Genomic DNA, 20,856 nt, shown 5'->3' with positions numbered 1-20,856 from the left:
CAGGGGCATGTAGTCGTGCAGCCGCGGGCGGTGCCAACACAACAAGGACACCCAACGAGGACACCGCAGGGGTCAAGCCCAGCAACGCGGTCACTGCGCGCAACCGCTGTATACTGAGTGGGAGCAAGACATGACTGCCAATTCTGAACGTCAGGGGGCAGCAATGGAGAACATCGCTGAGAGCATGGAGCGTGTGACCCGATCTGTGCTCTCCCCTGCTAGGCAGGTGCTTCTCCAGCAGCAGGCGGCACGGTCCAAGGCCCGCTCGCTGAGGCTGGGCATGGCGGCCTCAGACAGGGCACTCCAGACTGAAATGTTGTCTCTGCGTGAAGCAATTGCTGGTCACGCAGAGGCACAAATGGAAGCCCTGAGGGAGGAGTATGCTTCCCTCAGATCCACTCTGGGTGTCCTTCTGATGTCCCAGAGGGAGCGGGCAGAGGAGAGGTTTGCACAGCTTGAGCGTATCATCTCGGCTGAGCTACATGCTTCCCGGGAGGTACAGAGGTTGTCAAGCCAGGCCTTGCAGGAGAAACCCTGTGTTACACATGCTACCTTGCAAGAGGAAGCATGTCTATAACGGGAGGTTCTGCATGCAGACCTACATGTCTTCACCACACAGAACTAGGCTCACCCACCCAGCAGACCTGCTGCCGACGAGGGGCAAGCTGCGGCTAGGCGTGGTCATGCTCCTGTGCCACGTCCTCCTTTCCAGGAAGAGCCAGACTCGGACGACAATCTATCTCCCACATAGGTCGGGCTGTGCAGGCGTTGAGCCCATGGAGGTTTTTTCTTTTCCTCAGCATCATCGCATGTGGGTGTTGAGCAGCACCCTGTACCTCCCCCCTCCTGCGTGCCCCCCCCCCCAGGTCGTATGTGGCCATTTTTGATTTTTCTTTTAGTTTAGTTAGTTAAGTTTCTGTTTGATAGTTAGTTTAAATAGGTAAAGTAGGTTTTTCATAGTTAGTGTAATTAGTTAATATAGTTTAAATTGCTAGTCTATTGTGCTTTCATGTGATGGTGTGGTGCTTTGTGGCTTTTGAAAGCATCCACTGTCTGTTCCAGCTGGGCCCTTCAAGCTTGTCTTGGGTATGTGTTTGCTGCTTGGGGTCCTTGACTCACATATGCCAATCCTGCTTCCCTTATCCATGGGCTTCCAAGGATGGTTCGGTGTAACAGCCTATTACACAAGGACAATGGACTGTCATATCTGTGGCATGTCTGCTGCTGTGGAACTTGTGTTAACACCCCTAGTGGGGATGATTGGGGTGTAATTGTCCACTGTTTTTCTTTTGCTAGATGAGGTGTTTAATGATTCATGTGTACATTCATTGCTATGCATTGTGTAGTATGTTTCTTATCTTTAATGAACATGTGCTTGTTGCAAATCATGCCGTAGATAGTGTGTTCCACACTGTTGCTCTGAAAGATGGACTTATGGTGTGATTTCTGATGTACGTCTCTGGCATGGTCCAGTCATGTAATGCCTGAAGAGACACACACAGATGAATATTAAGCATTAGTCATGTGTTTCATGCACTTTCTGCAGGGGGATGAGCCTCAAGACCACCTTTGCCAGCAGACATGGGCCATTGGACATCTGGAATCAGGACACGTTTTGTGCTGCCAACATGCTCATGTGTGCGCAAGCAGCGGCACAGGGATTGCGATCATACATCTGAAAATCGATTACGTGTTTCAAGGGACTCCAGGCAATGTGAGCTGCACAGGGGGGTCACACCAGCAAACCTTCCACCTGGCCAGTTAAACATGCATGCTTAGTAGCAGCACTGATGGTGAACTTGGACAATCCACTGGCTAAAAACTCTCGAGTCATAACGACCTTCTGAAGCCCGGTTGCGCCAATACCATGTGGCTTCTCACCTCATTGAATGTAAATGAATGTAAATATGTACATAGTATTGCCTATAGTGTACATGTTCTACCCTTCCTATTCGGCGTGATACGTCCGGCACTGTAACCGCAGCTGGACCTCACCCTACTGCATGTAACTAAGTTTTGCAACCCTCTTGCTGCCTTTGCGCCTGGCTACCCCCTAGTTAGGTGCGCATTATAAATAAATAAATACAAATACAATACAAATACAAATATTGGTGTAGAAGCGCACAATACAGCTCAGATGTGTTAGTGGACTGATGGCTAGTTGATGTGAAAGTTGTCTGGGGCACCTGCAGGGGCAGTGGCACATACCCTCCGGTCCATCTTAGTCCATTGAGGCATTTGTGTTAGCCATGTTGCGTTCCGAGACATGGAATGAAGCAGCTCACAGGGACAGACAGCAAGGGACAGACTCGGGTGCAGTGCATTTAATTTCCAAGTAGAAATTGATACATGCACTGGCTACTTTATTTTGGTCATGGTGGTACAGGACTTGTTCTGAAGTCAGACCTTACTATATGCTTCTGTCTGCTTACACAGGGAACATTGCATGTTGTGTGAACCATCAGAGGGGTGATGTTACGTATGGGTATGAAGCATCCACACAAGTTTGTCTGTTTGTAGTGTATTTTGTTACTTTGGGGCATATTTGGTGGTGTGTTTGTGTGTTTTGGGCACGCACAGATTATTAGCTGTGGCTCTCTTTGCAGCATTGAAATGCTCCTGTTACCGGACTTGAGAGTGCACAGGCAGGAGGCCAGCACTCACACCAGAGATAAGTTTCTCTTTGACTTAGATTTGAGTAATTTGGTGCTACGTGCATGTGAACAAGTTTGATCTAATTGTGTATGTGTTAATGTGTGTACTACATTTTGGTGCATTCCCTACTTTCCCATGTCAATCCTACTCCACTCTCCTGCCCTTCATTCCGGTTATCCAGTATGCCAATGCCTGTCCCGACTGCATATCCCTGACCCTCCTTCCCCACCAGCGTCTCAGAAGCCTGTGTGAGTTAGACCTTGCAGGCACCCAGACCACGGTGGGGGTGGTTGTTTCGTGCCACTCCTGCACCTATACACGGGAGCTGTGACAGTAGACATCCGTTTGTGGTGCATCATTATATGTTATGTGCCACACATGGTTCAGATCCTGTTGTGATATTGTTTTACTGTGCTACTTTGGTTGTTAACATCATTGTGGTAGTACTTGGCCTTTGTGGCGTACTGCTACTTCAAGTCATCTACTGGAGGCTGTTCTGGTTTGTTTTACTGCCTGCAGGCTATTTGCTTGGCTTCTGTGTTGTCCTGCTTTGAGTTCTGTTGGATTTTGTGCTTTTGCAAATCTAGGTGGACTCTGAGGGTGCTGGCAACTTTTTACACACAAAGTGGGAGATGGTGACAAAGGGGAAGGGTGATCCTGTGGCCAGGTGGATTTCAAGGATGTCAGATGAATAACCCAGATGCAGTTGTTCAGTGGGTCGTGGTGATTTGTGAGGGAGGGGGGGTGTTTTGTTGTTGATAGTTGCCTTGCCCTGCAGTGTGATGGGCTCCCTGAAATTGTAATTGTGCTTTCCGATTTACATGATGTATTCTGCTGACCAATGCCTGTTCATGTGTTGTTTTTACCTTTCAGGTGTGAGGGGATAGTTGTTATTTTACATGCTGGGGTATACACATGGTGAATATTCACATGTGATGTGTAGAGGACACTGATGGTCACTTGATTTCACATGCATATGTTGAGTGCATTTCCTTACTGACCCACACACTCGCACTATGATCCACTACATGTACAACCACCCTTACATGTCCACATGTACACTCTGTTTGCCTTCTGGTGCCCACTGTGTCCCTGCAGCACATGTTCTATGACCATTTGTGGATCCTGTACATGCCTATTTTGTTTTTTTTATGTAGTTTGTCGCTTAAATGTGATGCTCAGGGTGTGCATCACACATAATGGCTGTTCACTGTGCTGTGCGCTGAGCAGTGTGTTGTAGAAGGTGGACACGGCACACAGTAGCTGCAGTGTTGATTTTGCAATGCACATTGTGCATGCGGACAGGCATTCATTGTTATGTTTAAAATACAACTTTTGGAATGCATTTGGGTATGACTTATTTTTGGTGGGAGGTTGTTGGTCAGTCATTTCATCTGATTCCATGTCAGGCGCCATTGTCTGATGCCCATTTACATTTTTCACATGGCAATGTGTACCTTTTTGGTACTGTGTTGGTGTATGGCTATTGCTTGCCATGTCATGTTGTGGTTTGGGAGGGTTTGAGTGACATACCAGTGATAGTCATGTCCTGTTTTGCAGGTCTGTGTGAGTCACACCTTGCATGTGTGCCTTTTGGTCACACAGGATTGCTTGTGTTTAAGTAGCTAGGGATGCACACACTGTAGCACTTCCGTGGCAACATTCTCAGGGTGGTAAGGTTGTGACAGTTCACTGTCTCTTTGTCATCATCAATTGTCACCTGGTATGTGCCAGGCCTGTGTGCACTCCGCAGGGTTGGGAGTTTAGGTGAAAAATCTGGCCACAAGCTGGGTCTGGGCTGCCTCGCCACGTGCCCTATCCCCTCCCATGGGCAGCGCCTGTGCCTGTGGTTGGGGATGTGGGGGCACCACCATGTCCACCGGTACGCCCTGCCATGTTGCAACATTGATCCTGCACACTACTGGGGGTGCATAGAGTAGCTGCCTGCCAGAGCGGTCAAGGGAGCGGAAGCGTGACTTGAGCACTCCGAATGTGCGCTCCACTATGGCCCTGGTTGCAATATGGGTCGCATTGTAGCTTACCTGGGGTGGTGTGGTGGGGTTCCGGATTGGCATCATCATGTGGTTGCTCAGAGGGTAGGCACTGTCCCCTGGAGAGGTGATAATGGTTGTGATTATTGGGGTTTGTGTATTTGTGTGTGTGTGTGTGTGTGTGTGACATGCATGCATGTGCACGGGCATTTGTACTCAACTAGGAGCCATGTGTCGCCATGCTGCCCAGCTTCCAGGGCCCGGCTCAGGGCAGACATTCTGTACATGAAACTGTCATGGGTGGAGCCAGGGTATTTTGCATAGACAGAGGTGATGATTCCCTTTGCATCGCATACCACCTGTACATTGATGGAATGCCAGTGCTTGCGGTTTCGGTAGATGTGCTCAGTAACCCTAGGTGGACGTACCTTGGGGAAGTGTGCCACCCTGTAAAGGTCCTGGACAACGGCCAGCCTTTCTGCGGGTGTTCTGGGCATGTATATGTGCCTGCGGCCTAAGGGATGCGCTGTCATGATTGCCAATACCTGGTGTAGGCAGCGTGACTGCGTGGCCTGTGAGACCCCCCCCACTATGGCAGTAGTCCGCTGAAAAGACCCAGTGGCCAAAAAATGCAGGACATTGAGCACCTTCTCAAAAGGGGCTCAATGCTTGAGAGCAGAGGGTGGGGGATGTTAGGTCATCTTCCCACTCCCTGACCAGGTCTAGGATGATATGGAGTGGAAACCTATACTTGCCATAGACCTGGTCGTCAGGCATCCCAAAAAGGCTTGTCCGTGGTGAAAAAATGCGTGCCTTGGCTATTCTCCTCCTTCTACGGTGTCCCACGATCAGTGCTGCGACAAATGGGGCATTCATCGTAGCTGTATGTACGTGTTTGTTCTTTGCGTGCACTTTTATGCTGTGCGTGGGGACGCTTCCGCCTGTCTTCGTGTGGCGGACGCCTTGACGCCTGTGTTCGTCTTTTACCATGCGCGGGATTCCCATATTCGAATCCATGAATACGGGTTGTTCACGTGCGTGTGGGCGTTCCATGTAGTTCCCTGCAGTACTTCCCCAGTTACGCCTTCTTTTTCACGTGTTATTCCCCATTAGCTCATAGGACTCAATGGGACATTTTCGGCGAAATTACTATGGAGGTAATTGCGCTGCTCTAATTGCACCGAAAATGGGCGGAAAGTCAGCAGATTTACATTTAGCTGGGAGCTGGAGGTGAATCCTTCATCTTTCCCCAAAACTCACAATGAGCGATGCAGTAATGCGGCAGTAAAACTATTACCACCACATTTGTACTGCACCACCCAACTCCTGATGAGGCCCAGTATTGTCCTGGTAGATTTTCCTCATCCAGTGAGAATGAACATTGTTTTCCTACATATTAAATCTAAAAATATGTACAATCTACAGTTGAGTGAAGCAGAAGCCCTGATAATTATGACTTATGACCTAGTCAAATGGTCACCCCTGTTGAGGGAGAAAGCTTTGTGGGGTCACAGTAAAGGGACTTTTGGGGGGATACCTCTACCTGGGCAACTGTTGTCTAGGACTGTTGTAGCACAGTAGGAAGGAAGTCCAATGTGCTCCAAAGTTCAGCAGTGGGAATGGTTGCCGGGTTGTATTGCTAACCATAAAATGAAGGATGGTGTAAGATTCCAGCTATAGGAGTTTCTGGTTAAATTGCTTCTTTGGAATAGCAGGTGCTATAAACATCTTATCTAGTTTATTCTTGAAATCTGCTTTGTCAAGAAAAATTGACTCAGCTGACTGGATAGATAATTATGCTCATTTAGAACAAACAAAATAAACATCTTTTAAAGGCTGGATGGGATAATAGGTAATAAATCTGCAGGATGTCTGGTTGGCAAATCTGCTTGTTCTTAATGGTTATGAGGTGCATTTACAGACAGCTACACAAGGGCCGTTGGGCAGGCTGTCAGCAGGCCTTCTGACTGCCATTAAGAGGGACTTGGCATGGTCTAGTGCCAGGATTTGCACCCAGGTATCTTTGCTGTTGCCCTAACATTGAACCAGGAGCAGCTATGGGTGGGATCAATGATGGGTTATTAGTTAATCTGTATTGAAACTACATTGTAGCCTATGAAATGGATTATATTTCCTGCGTGGAGGAGCTTCTCAAGGAATGGCTGACTGCAGGCAGGGGGACAATGGCATTGTCCTCAGAGACTTGAATTGTTACTGTGCAGAGGGTTTTTAGACCATCGTCCATAGGAAGAATGTGCAGTGTGGGTCTTGGGGACATGATCAGGTTTACTGGTCCGATTTGCTGAGCAACTGGGACTTGCACTCTGGACTACATTTTTACCTCATGATCTTTGATCGATATCTCTTCCGATTTCGATATTCACAAGTAGTGACCACTGCTTGCTAGGAAGCTCTTTCCTTCTGCAGTCTGTGGTAAGAGATGATTCCTCTGCAACCAATTTACTTGTTAGTAATTCCGATAACCGTGTGATTTGACGACCTATGACATTCTCCAAATGTAACACTGTCTTAAAAGGTCTGCTTGAGTCATCTACAGATTTTTTATTGGAGGATTTTCTCTCAATCCCCAATTTTGCTTATTTTATCAAGGAGGAATTGAAGACTCTGGAGGAAGGGATCAAGTATTTTGGGTTCACTGGGAAGAGGGGAGTTTAATGAGTATTTTATGGTGCTATTCAACTTAAGGAAAAAGAGCCTAGAAGGAAATTATGTGAATTAAGAAAGTAAATTGAAGATATAGACTACTGGGTTATGGCAAGAAAATTACAATAGGCCTTTCAGAATTGGATGAATCGCTGAAGGTGTGTCTCTTTCAGCTAGAGGGGGAGAGGGTCCTGCAAATCCTAAGGCAAAAGGATAATTGTGCATTCTGGAATCTGCTAAATGATGACTCAGATGCATGGAGTATGTGCAGGACAATGCTATTGTGGAGTATGTGTGTGCAAAGCACATGGGTGGTTATACTCTTTGGCTGAAAGACCTAAGACCCCATGTTCTTCAGGCTGGTCTAAAGAGTGGGCCTAGATTCGGATAGAGGATACATTAAACATTGATCAGGGTAGCTAAGCCCTCAATGGTGGCAGGCTGGGATAGTATATCCAAGTTTATAATGAAGTCAGACTTGGATCTGTGGCGTAACATTCTGTACATACTGTTTCAAGATGTTCTATCTAGGAAAATGATTCCTGAGTCATGGGGAAATGCTATTATAGTACCCATTTTCAAGACAAGTGATAGGCTATAGCCCAGAATTTTTGGCCTATCACTGTTCTTGGTTCCAGTAGTAACATTTTTGCTACATTTGTGCTAAAAGTCCTGAATAAATGGACAAGGCGTGCCATTTGGTTTGATGTAAATCAATTTGTATTTAGGAAGGGGCTATAAACTCAGCTAGATGGCTTCCTCCTGACCAGTCTACTTAACAACAAACACATGGAAAATAGGCCTCTCTTTATAGCCTTTGTAAATCTTTCCTATGTGCTGGACAGGGTGGTAAAAGGAAGCCTTTGGAAGAAACTGAGGAACTGAAGTATTCCAGATTACCTCTTGGAAACCCTCATGGCCATTCATGAAAAGACTAAAGTTCAGGTCCGGCTTGATGGAGAGGGTAAGCTGTCGGAGCCAGTGACTACTTACCGTGGTGTCAGACAATGGTGTGTCCTGGAACCAGCTCTATTTAATCCCTACCTCTCTGATGTTGTGTCTTGGTTGGCCGGTGTGTCCTCTTTTTCCCCAAAGTTAAGTTCACATATTTCACTATCTTTTATATACAGATGACCTGGTCATTCTTGACCATACCCCATTCTGGTCAGTGGGAATAAGAGAAAGAAGTGTTCTTTTATGTGAATAGTGATAATCTTGAGAAGGTGGATAGGTAGGTGTGCTTAGGCTATACCATATATGTCTGCCAAACAAAACGGATCATCTATACTGAACAGATGAAATGTATCGTGACTAAGCTGGAGACGTTTTTCCTTACTCCCTGTTATTATCTATTATCATTTCCAAGGTATTGCCCGCCTTACTTTACAACATTGACATTTACTCTAATTTCAGGTTGGAATCTTTTGGGAGGCCTTGTTTGGCGCAAAGTGTTAGGCCTTCCTAAGGGTGTCCCGGCCCCTGCAATCCACCACGAGCTGGGTCTAATCTTCCTAAAGGCTTGTTTTGAATTGAAATCTTTGTCTTTCCATAGAAATATTGGGCTCCCCCAGGCAAATCCCCTCTTTTCTAAGCTCTATTCTCTGCTGATGAATACGTTTTCCTGATTATGGATACTCAGTTTGTGTTATTGGGTCTGGAAAGGCCCCTAGAGTTATTGGATTTGGAACTGCTCAAAGTAAAAAGAGATATGTAAGAAAGGGATTGGATGTGCACCAGTGATATTGTGGGGAAATACATTTTATTCTAAAATACTCTGACAATCATAAAGCCTCTATTTATTCTGGATTGTATATACAGAGTTTCCCTTCACCAGTGTGGAGATCATAGTTGCTTAGATTTTGACTGAATGTACTCCCTACTCGAGAGATTGAAGCGGCTCAGAATGTTATAGAGAGAATGCACAGGTACTGTAGGTTTTGCGAGGATAAGAGTGCAATTGAAACAAACTTAAAAGCATCTGTTATGAAGCTGCCCTCAACCTTATCAATCAGATCTAAATATTGTTATACTTTTTTTAGCTGAATGTAGGTTGTATGATCTAGAATTGTTCTGGACCCAAGTTTTAGCTGGAAGACAGATTATTTTGAACATTGCAGTTTTACAATGCAATTAAGACATTTTGTTTTTTTTAGGATAGGCTAAGCGCTCACTATTTCTTGGGTTGTAAACTGTTTCTCCCATTATTGTTTTGTTTTGATAATTTTGTTATTGTTAATTATACATTTTATGTATAACTGGGTGTCTCTACTATGTATTTTTCTATTTTAACCTGATATCTTTCTGTAAGGTTATTGGCAAACCATAAACACAATACAAAATACAATTTAAAAAAAAACATAATTTACAACATTACTTATATCAACATAGTTGATATCTCTGGAAATTAGAGCACACCAATGACATCACAGATGACTTCAGATGACTTCACTAATGACATTACATTTAACATAATACATTTCATCATCAAAGACATATCTGGAAAGCACATGCCAGTATGAAACATGTGTGTGCTTTATTTGAAGACATTTCAGCTTCGACCCCTTTGTTTTCCCTTACTCCCAGCAATCTCCCTTGCTACCCCTGTAAAAACGTTTTTTTTTTCTTTAAAATGAAGCTCCTGGAGTAGCAAGGCCCTGTAGGCCCTGCAATGCAAGGGACACAACACAGCAGATCTGAGGGGGGCCACGGCACAGTCATCACCCACCAGAGTGAAGGCTTGGCCAGGGCTTTAAGCGTGAGAAGGAAGCGCTCAGTAGGGGTTGGCGCTTACCGTCATATGTGACATATGTCACATGCCACATTCAGCTCCTACCCCATCTCCTCCGGCTTCCTCGCAGCTCATATACAGGAACCAGGAAGCTCTCCCGTTGTTTAATGCCTGTGTTGTTGCATACCCTCATACCAATTTATTAAAAGGGAGGCTCAGTGATCCATCTAATTGCAAGCCAATTTCCCTACTAGATGGGGTGGTGAACATGTTTGCTAAAGCACCACTAGCGCATTTAATAGAATGGGTGGATGGGAATGGTATTATCGACAACTTGCAGGCAGGGTTTTCTGCAGAGGTAAGCACATTGGACCTGTTGTTCGGACTCTATTTGATTGAACAAAAATAAATGGTACTGAGGGGGATGAGGGTACATGTGGTATTCATTGACCTCAGGACCACATTTGATAGTGTCTCAAGAGTGACCCTTTGGTTGATTCTTGCTAGGAGGGGGATCCAGCTGGGCTTCTCCAGATATTGATCCATCTCTACTCGGATAACTCTGCCAAAGTACGTTGGGGGCTGGGGTGGATCTTACAGATCATTGCAGTGGCTAGAGGGGATCAACAGGGATGTGTCCTAGTGCCCGTATTTTCCTGATATAGATCAATGAGGTAGTCCACCATATAAAATTGTACTGCTTGGATCCTTCGAAGTTGGTGCGGGAGACCTGCCCATTCCTCCTCTTCGCGGATGATGCTGTTTTGTCTATAAACCTCTGTGAAGGGCCTTAAATCCACACTGGAAGCTTTTGTAACGAAATGCATATAGCTGAATCTTGAGATTAATATGGCCCAGATGTATGAAGTCCATTCCACTGTTGTTGACTATAAATTGGTTACTAATCGAAAAGGTGCACAATTATGAGTATCTGGATGTTAGACTTAATGCTATTGGAAACTGGACCTCCCAGTTCCTAAATTCTAGATTGACCATGGGAAAATATGGGGGAGGCATTACAAGGTTTTTTTACTCACATGGCCAGGGTGCTATCTCGCCTGCAATGAAGATGCTCTTGGCTTAGGCAGAACCAGCATCAGAATTATGTGGCTACCCAAAATGCAGAAACGTGCGACTGGCTGAGAGAACACGTTTAATGAAACTATTGCGACTCGCCAAAAGTTGCCCCTCTGCTCCCATTTATTATTAATTGGAATTAACCCCAATCCAAAAAGAGGTCCAGTATCGGCCTGTGTTATTTTGGCTTAGATTATGTTTGACCCCTGAATTACAGATTTTCCAAGAGGGGGTATCCCATTTTCTGGAATCAGAGGACGGGAAGTCCCTACCCTGGTACCAACATGTAAAGACACTTTTGGTTGGGATGGGCATGGCTGACTTATGTTTATGCCCACAGAGGAGAACTCGGAGTGACGTTGGCAAAGCTACGGTGGCCTTGCAAAGGCTACTAGAGATTGACCTGGCTAGCGATTGCTTAGAGGTGGCTGCTGGCAGGCTTTAGTTGAACTCCAAATTAACAACTGGGTTTGAGCTTACCTTGATTTTTTTGTTGTCCCTCCATTGGCACTTAACCTTTATTTAAGGTTTAGATTGTCACAATTAAACCCGGCTTAGCTTAGATCAAAATGGTACTGTAGTGAGAATGATCTCTGCCCATTTTGTGGCTTGTCCAAGGAGACCGTGTTCCATGTCTTGCTCTTCTGCCAAGGTTATAGGGTTGGACGAGGCAAATACCTAAAAACAATATGCAATAATTATGGTATTAGCAGTACAGGCCTGGTGCTACAACTATTTAGGAGCAGTGAAAACATAGGTGTGGTTTACTCTATCGCAAGCTATTTAGACTTGGCTTGAAGAGTAAAGGACAAAATAATAAAGGAAGGAAGATGAAAGTGAATGTGGTCAAGGAGGCATATATGCTTCCACTAATAAATTCATGAACTGTATATAACTGTATTTTACGTTTGCTTCCGATTGTAATCTATGCCTTTGCGATAATTGGGAGTAGTCGGAAGGGTAGACTTGCCAAATCAAGTACCAAGTTACCTATATTTATGTGTTTTTATCTCTGTTGATCCTTGTTGCACTTATGAAGTATATGAAATGATAATTTGCCTCCTTGCTTTTTAATGCATCACTATGTAATTCATTAGTATTTCTTTTTTAATATATTTCTCTGAATTTATGGTAGTTATGCTGAAATGAAGATGAAATTATGTTTTTTTTTCAAAATAATGACTGCCAGCGCAAACTGAATTACCCATCTAAGCAATCTGTACATTCATAAATATTGGGCAGTCACAATATTGGGACTTTCTTTGCAGACAGCCACATAGCCAAACAGATATTAAGCAAATGATCAATCATGGCAATATCCTCACCTTTCACGTAGCATTTCACTAGTGCTGCAAGATTAGTTTGGATGATTGCACTTGTAATCACCCAGTATCCATGTCCGTTGGACTCTATGGCTCTCCACGTATGCAGGCAGTGTGCTGTTTCACAGGACCATGGCATCGTGGATGGAACCAAGGAAGCAGGCAAAGCAGTATCTGATCATATGGTCAGCATCACAGGTTACCTGGACATTCATGGAGTGGTACTGCTTCCTGTTGTGGCACACCTCTTCGGACTCCTGGGGGGCCACCGACTCCACATGAGTGGAGTCCAGAGTAGCAATTTTGTCGTACAGGTGGGTTGTTGCATAAAAAGTACCTAGGTAGTATTTATGTGTGCCTGATTTGTGGACAGGTAGATGTCCTGGGAGGCATGCACTGGAGTGAATCAGGCACCTGCTGAAGCACATTTGAAAATAGGGGCTGGACATGCATTTCAGCGTGTTCACAGTGTCCTGGTAGGTGCCAGTAGCAAGGAAGTGTAGCACTGACACAAGCTTCAGCAGCCATGTCAAGGCAGTTCTGATATTGATTCTCCGCTGTATGTTATCATGGATCAGGGCGAGTAGGCATCCAGCCGCATATACCACTCGTGCTGCCTGACCTACATGAAGCAGCATCTACGGAATCCATAGCATTGGTGAGGTGATATCTTTGCTAACCAGCCTCATTTCACCTTTATTGGGCCTGCCCTCCGAGCCCTGTTGCCAACCAGAGCCCCACCTGTGTACCTGCACACATCCTCTGCGACGATCCGCCATTTTGTCTTAATCTTGCGGCCTAACCTCAAAATGGCGGGCGCAGCGCGGCCCGAAAACGAGGCTGCCTTTGGTTGCTAAGCAACCTGACTTCTCTTCAGCCAATCCCCTACACCGGTAGGCGGAAGCCGGCATCGGGAGAAGGCCCAAGGGAAAATGCCCTGTTCCTCCCCAGTGAGCCCCACTCAGCTGCATCTGCTCGCCTAGAAGGGTGAGAGGGCTGGAGCCCTCCCCTACCCCACACGAGCTCACCAGAAGCATCCAGCCGCATATACCACTCGTGCTGCCTGACCTACATGAAGCAGCATCTACGGAATCCATAGCATTGGTGAGGTGATATCTTTGCTAACCAGCCTCATTTCACCTTTATTGGGCCTGCCCTCCGAGCCCTGTTGCCAACCAGAGCCCCACCTGTGTACCTGCACACATCCTCTGCGACGATCCGCCATTTTGTCTTAATCTTGCGGCCTAACCTCAAAATGGCGGGCGCAGCGCGGCCCGAAAACGAGGCTGCCTTTGGTTGCTAAGCAACCTGACTTCTCTTCAGCCAATCCCCTACACCGGTAGGCGGAAGCCGGCATCGGGAGAAGGCCCAAGGGAAAATGCCCTGTTCCTCCCCAGTGAGCCCCACTCAGCTGCATCTGCTCGCCTAGAAGGGTGAGAGGGCTGGAGCCCTCCCCTACCCCACACGAGCTCACCAGAAGCATCCAGCCGCATATACCACTCGTGCTGCCTGACCTACATGAAGCAGCATCTACAGAATCCACAGCATTGGTAAGGTGATATATTTGCTAACCAGCCTCATTTCACCTTTATTGGGCCTGCCCTCCGAGCCCTGTTGCCAACCAGAGCCCCACCTGTGTACCTGCACACATCCTCTGCGACGATCCGCCATTTTGTCTTAATCTTGCGGCCTGACCTCAAAATGGCGGGCGCAGCGCAGCCCGAAAACGAGGCTGCCTTTGGTTGCTAAGCAACCTGACTTCTCTTCAGCCAATCCCCTACACCGGTAGGCGGAAGCCGGCATCGGGAGAAGGCCCAAGGGAAAAGGCCCTGTTCCTCCCCTGTTCGTCCCGGGACCTGCGGCCACATATGTTCGACCAGCTTCCACTAGCCACAACTATTTGCTTGGACACTGACTACTCCCACCCTTAATGCTCTGCACTGCTACGCCAGACCGTTAAGCACCGGGGTCAGAGCAGGAGCTCCCCCACAGCAACCCGCACTGCAGGAGCAACACAGAGACACCTTGTCCTTTGACCTTTGTCCTATAAGGTAAGCCTGCGGGCTTTATCTACCCCTTGCACTATCCCCAGACATGCATGTTACTTTCATATGTGCCGCCCAAAATGCCATAGTCATACTATTAGCTATGCACTCAATGCATATGTACCTTTGCTAGCCACTCCTTGTTCTGCCCAGTCTATGCCACTAAAAAATTGTATGCCTAACCCATCTCAAAAAAATCAGCCTTCATTCCATAGTGTGCCCATACAAATTCGAATCTAGTCATTTGTTGTGTTACCCTGCCATTCAAATCTAGCCATTTTGATGTGATACCCTGCCATTCAAATCTAGCCATTTTGATGTGATACTCTGCCATTCGAATCTAGCCATTTTGATGTGATACTCTGCCATTCGATTCTAGCCTGCCCTTAGCGGCCTTGATCTACTGTGTTAACTGCCTGCCCCTAGCGGCCCTGCCCTAGCGGCCCTGTACTGCCTGCCCCTAGCGGCCCTGCTCAATTGTGTTATTGCATGCCCCTAGCGGCCCTGCTCAATTGTGTTATTGCCTGCCCCTAGCGGCCTTGATCTACTGCGTTAACTGCCTGCCCTAGCGGCCCTGCCCTAGCGGCCCTGGACTGCCTGCCCCTAGCGGCCCTGCTCAATTGTGTTATTGCCTGCCCCTAGCGGCCTTGATCTACTGCGTTAACTGCCTGCCCTAGCGGCCCTGCCCTAGCAGCCCTGTACTGCCTGCCCCTAGCGGCCCGGCTCAATTGTGTTACTGCATGCCCCTAGCAGCCCTGATCTACTGTGTTAACTGCCCACCCCGACCAACAGTGTTATTGCCCACCTACCTGTACATCTCTTGTCTACAAATGCAGCCCCTTGGCACACACCCCAAAGCGCCTACACACCTCCCTTCCTCTTTATCCATCTTCTTCACATCCCTCTCCCTTCTGGCCATCTGCAGCATGCAGCTTGCGCACCCAGACCTGCATGCCCACCCATGCCTTACCCCACCATCTGACCTCATACACACCACAGCGTCGTCTGCACTCCATTCCACACTCAACTACCACACCAATCCGATCGGACATCACCCACTCCACCTCAGGCTCTGTAGACTAAGAGCACGCACCAAACACCTCCTAACTCTCCGCAGCACTCCACACTCCACACTCCTTAGGAACAACAGACTCAGCTCTCGCACCCATACATCAGCCGCCCAGACTTACCTCTCTGACCACACTCACTACCCTAGCACCCATCACGCTGCATCTATCACGCCCCAACCTCACACACCCAAATACGCATCGCCCACCCCAACACCACCAACGGCTACACACACACTATACGACCAGACTTAAGATGCGTTCTCATCAATGCGCGCTCTGTCCATGCCCATGCCATTGAAATCAATGACCTTATCACCACCCACAATCTTGACCTACTTGCCATATCCGAAACCTGGCTCCATGAAGCTTCCAGTCCATCCATCCACCTCGCTCTCCCTCAAAACTATACCATTCTCAGACAGGACCGTAAAAACTCCAAAGGTGGTGGCGTCGTCGCCCTCATCTTTAAAGACACCCTCTCCATAAGAATGTGTAATCAACAATGGGACAACAAAGCTGATCTCCTCACTGCTAAACTAGCCCTCTCACCTAACTGCACCATAAACTTCTTTATCACCTACAGACCACCAGGATCACCCTTTGACTACCAAAAGCAACTCCTCCAAAACATAGGCAACAAGCTCAAAAGCACCACCAAAAGCATCCTTCTAGGGGACATTAACCTTGGTTTAGCTGACCCAAAGGACAAAGCAGCCGCAAATTTAGCCAAAGAACTATCAAACATGGGGTTCGAACACAAAATTACTTCCCCCACTCATAACAAAGGCAGATCCATTGACTGGCTAGCTGATCACAACTGCTCATCTGCAATTACCTCCATCTCGGCCCTCACATGGACGGACCATTACCTCATTCAATTCTCCATTCCTACCACGCCCACTCATAATACCTTAACTCATGCCCCACCCGCTAAAGTAAGAAGCTCCAAAAAACTCACTGCTTCCAACCTCACCCCTCTCCTCGATATCCCTGAACTCAAGCCTCCTTTCATCCATTACCCTACCTCTCTAGCCAACATCTACTCCAGCACACTCACTCAAGCCATCAATTTCATTGCCCCTCTAGAAGAAAAAAAGGGAAAAAATCAATGCACTGCAACTCTTGGTTCACTGAAGAACTATCTGACCTTCGCACCAAGAAACGCAAAGCCCTATCCAGATGGCAAGCAGCGCCTAATCAATCCTCGCTTAAAGATTTTAAAGAGATCTCTTTGACCTACAAAAAAGCCATATTCCACGCTAAATCCGAATCCTACAATCAGAGAATTACTAATGCCAGCTCCAAATCAAGAGAAATATTCTCCATATTCAAAGAACTCACCACCCCTGCCTCCGGCCCAGATGAAATCATCAAGGATGAAGCCTGGTGCACAGGCATCCAGGGTGCCCTCCTCAACAAAGTTAAAACTCTCCAAGACAAAATAGCCTCACAACGCAAAGCTCTCAACACCCCCACCTGCTCGCCCACACCTTCCACCAACAACTCTCTCTCACAAACACCCCTTTTTGCTTTTAGAGAAGTCTCAGAGACGGAAGTCAAGGACCTCCTCAAAAAAATCAAACCTTCCACCTGCAAAGGGGATATCTGCCCACCCTCATTAATCAAAGAGTGCTCAGAATCCCTCACCCCCATCATTACAGCTTTCATCAATGCCTCCTTCGCATATGGAACTGTACCACAATGCCTAAAAGAAGCCTGGGTCCGCCCGCTCCTGAAAAAACCCTCTCTCGATCCTTCCTCCCCTAACAACTATCGCCCCATCACCACCGTCCCCTTTCTCCTCAAAATCCTAGACAAAGCTGCACACAATCAAATCCAGCACTACCTGGAAACCAACACCATCCTAGGCAAAAGACAATCAGGCTTCCGCAAAGGCCATGGGACTGAAACTGCCCTTCTAGATTTAAAAAATCAAATTACCAAAATAATGGACACAGGCAAACCTGCTCTCCTCCTTCTGCTCGACCTCTCTGCAGCATTTGACCTGGTCGACCACAGCATTCTCACATCTCACCTCTTCAATGCTGCACACTTCTCTCACAATGCTACCACTTGGATCACATCCTTCCTTGAAGGTAGGGCCATGAAAGTGTACTCTGACCAGGACAGCGCCCCCCCACCACTATAAATTGTGGAGTCCCACAAGGGTCCTGCACTGCACCGACCCTTTACAACCTATTTACCAAACCCCTCTTTGACTTACTGGACTCCCTCAACATAGCGTACACAAACTATGCAGATGACACGCAAGTTCTCCTCCCCTTCTCCGGAGACTAGGACCTAGACTCAGAAGGCCTCCTCAAAATCTACTCGACTATCCAAACCTGGATGGCTATCAATGGTCTCTGCCTAAACGGAGACAAAACCGAAATCATCATCCTAGCCCCCAAAGAAACACTAACCAAACTCAGCCCCAACTATTCTCACATGATCATCGACAGTATTAGCATACCTGTCTCCTCTGCCATCAAGACCTTAGGAGTCTACATTGACGCCACACTCTCAATGACTAGACAAACCAGCGCCATCGCCTCAGCTTCTGCTCTGACCACCAAACTCATTTACACCATAAAACCCTACCTCACCACGCCTAGCTGCCTCTCCAGAGCCAGAGCTACTATAGGAGCCAGATTGGACTACTGCAACGCCCTCCTGGCAGGCACATCGTCAAAAAACCTAAGCAGGCTCCAAATAGTGCAAAACAATGCCCTCCGCGCTGCACTACACATCCCCAAAACTGACCATATTTCACAGGCCAGAAGACTTGTCCACTGGCTCCCAGTCAAGGAAAGAATCAACTTTAAAATCCTCACTCTCACACACAAGTGCATCAATCACACAGCACCCCCCTACCTATCTGAAACTATAACTAAGAACTCTTCCATCCGTCCCAGAAGAAGCCATCACGCCAACCAACTCCGAGTACCCACTGTAAAAAGAGCCAAAGCCGGCGGCATTGGCTTCCCACACATAGCTCCTAAGCTCTGGAATGCCCTCCCTAACTCACTCAGAGCAGAACCTTCTCTGTATTCCTTTCGCAAATCTCTCAAAACCACTCTATTCAACTAACTCCATCCTTCCTTCACCCACACCAGCTCGCAAACGTCTGTTACGAAATGTGTCTGATACGAAATGTGCCTTGTAATGAAAACTGCTTTGTAACCATCTTCCTTCCACGGTAACCAGATTATGTATGTCCTCATGTAACAGCGCCACGATGCCCCCGGGCTGACGTGCGCTTTAAATAAATCCGAATAAATAAATAAAAATAAATAGGCCACAATGATCTCCCTGTTCAGCCAGTACAGAGTAATCAGCTGGATGTCAGTTCATGTCAAGGGTTAGGGCCTGACCCGGGGAATGTGCCCTCGCCTTACATGGCGTCTCCTCCTCCTCTCAGAACCCTATGCCTTGTGCTGCTGTTCCAGTCTATGCATGATAATATAGAGCAGGAGGAGCAGCATGTCCCAGTTTGCAACAGGTAGTGACATCTGTAAGGGTATGGAAGGAGGAGACTGACACACAGGTGAATGTTACTAAATACTTTTATGCATGAGAAAAATAAAGAAAACCCCCAATGTGACCCTCTTACTAAGAGGGGTTTCTATGCCTCAACTTAATACTAAGAATGTGTCAGAATGTCTGTAACCAAATGTCCAGTGCCTTGTGTCAAAACCAAATTCCTTCCCTTACACTTCTAACTAAACTAAACGGTTGGTGAGTCTTCTTAATGCTAAAGAATGGCTCCCTTCTTCTGTAGAGTGGACTACAATGCCAGTAATCTGGAGGGACTATTTCCATAGGGAATGACTCCCTTTCCCAGGTTGCAATCCCTTCCAAGGGTACCATACAAAATTCCAAATTGAAAAGTATCAGTTCACAAATCAAACAATGTTTCAACTCAAATCCTTGGTACCAAGAGAATTACTCCCTTCCCTTGGTCTTTCTCAAGCTTCTAAAAATGGTCACAATACCAGGGGGGAATGATTCCCTTCCCCAGGCCTTTCTCAACCTTCTCACAGTGCCAAGAAAATCACTTATTTGCCTAGTCTTTTCTCACAATGTTCACAAACACCAAGATGAAGAGTCCTTTCCCAGGCCTTTCTTAGGCTTCCCACAATGCCAATAGAATGACTCCCTCCCACTGGCTTTTGTCACAATGTTCAAAAACACCAGTGGGAATGACTTCCCTCTCCTGGCCTTTTTTCTCACAATGTTCACAAACACCAGATGCAATCACTCCCTTGCCCTGGCCTTTTCCAGGCATCTCACAATACCAATAAAATAACTACCTTCCTTTGGCTTATCTCAAAATGTTCACAAACTCCAGGGGGAATGACTCCTGTCCCCTGGTCTTTCTTAGACACAAACACCAGGGAAAATGACTCCCTTCCCATGGCCTTTCTCAGGCTTCTCACAATACCAAGAGAATGACTCCCACCTCTTTTCCTTTCCCACAGTGTCACAAATGCCAGGGGGAATTACTCCCTTCCCTTAGCCTTTCTTGCAATGTTTATCTACTGGGGTAATATCTTCCTTCCCCAGGTCTTTCTTGGGTTTTGACCCACAGCCCATCTGGTTTACCATGCTGCCAGATACTGTGACTATGAAGATGACTTTTGTTACTGTTCATAAAAGAGTGTGGATCCCAGACCTGTGTGAGTCTCTTCTCTTCATGCTGCGGACCTGGTGCACTATCATGCCATCTACCTAGTGTGACTATGAAGATGACTTTGGAGGCAGTTTGATCTTAAGTGTTTGTCCCCCAGACGTGTTCTTTGTGACCTTTCTTCCATTCGTGGTTCACAATAACTGTCCCAGCTACGCAGACCTCTCCAGGGTTATTACGTGAGACCTCTGGTAGTCCGTGATTTCTTCTCCCCGCTCAGGCTTCACCCCAGCAGCTACTATAGCCTTGCTGTGCTCCCTTGCTCTTAGTCTCTGCATTTCCATCTCCCTGTCCACACCAGCTTTCCAAATCTGCTGGCTGCCCTGGTCTCCGCCTCCTTCTTTGGTCTGACCATGGTGGATCTGTCGTCGTTGCCTCTGCCGGAGGCCAAGCTTCCTGTCTCTTCACTTGCAGCGTCTATATTCTTCCAGCTCCTTTCAGGTTTGCCGGTTCCTCCAGGAATGTTCTGACAATTTGTGGAGTCCTTCTTCCCTTTTTAATACCGGGTTGGACTTACTTGTTCTAAGTTGTCTAGGCCGCGCATGTACATTCTGCAGGGCACTCTGCATTGCTATGTTCCACTTTCTCATCTCAGTATTGATGTTCTCATCCTA

Source organism: Ambystoma mexicanum, chromosome 3q (assembly GCF_040938575.1).
Source record: "Ambystoma mexicanum isolate Mex_15411 chromosome 3q, UKY_AmexF1_1, whole genome shotgun sequence".
NCBI lineage: Eukaryota > Metazoa > Chordata > Amphibia > Caudata > Ambystomatidae > Ambystoma > Ambystoma mexicanum.
This window is presented reverse-complemented; position numbering follows the sequence as displayed.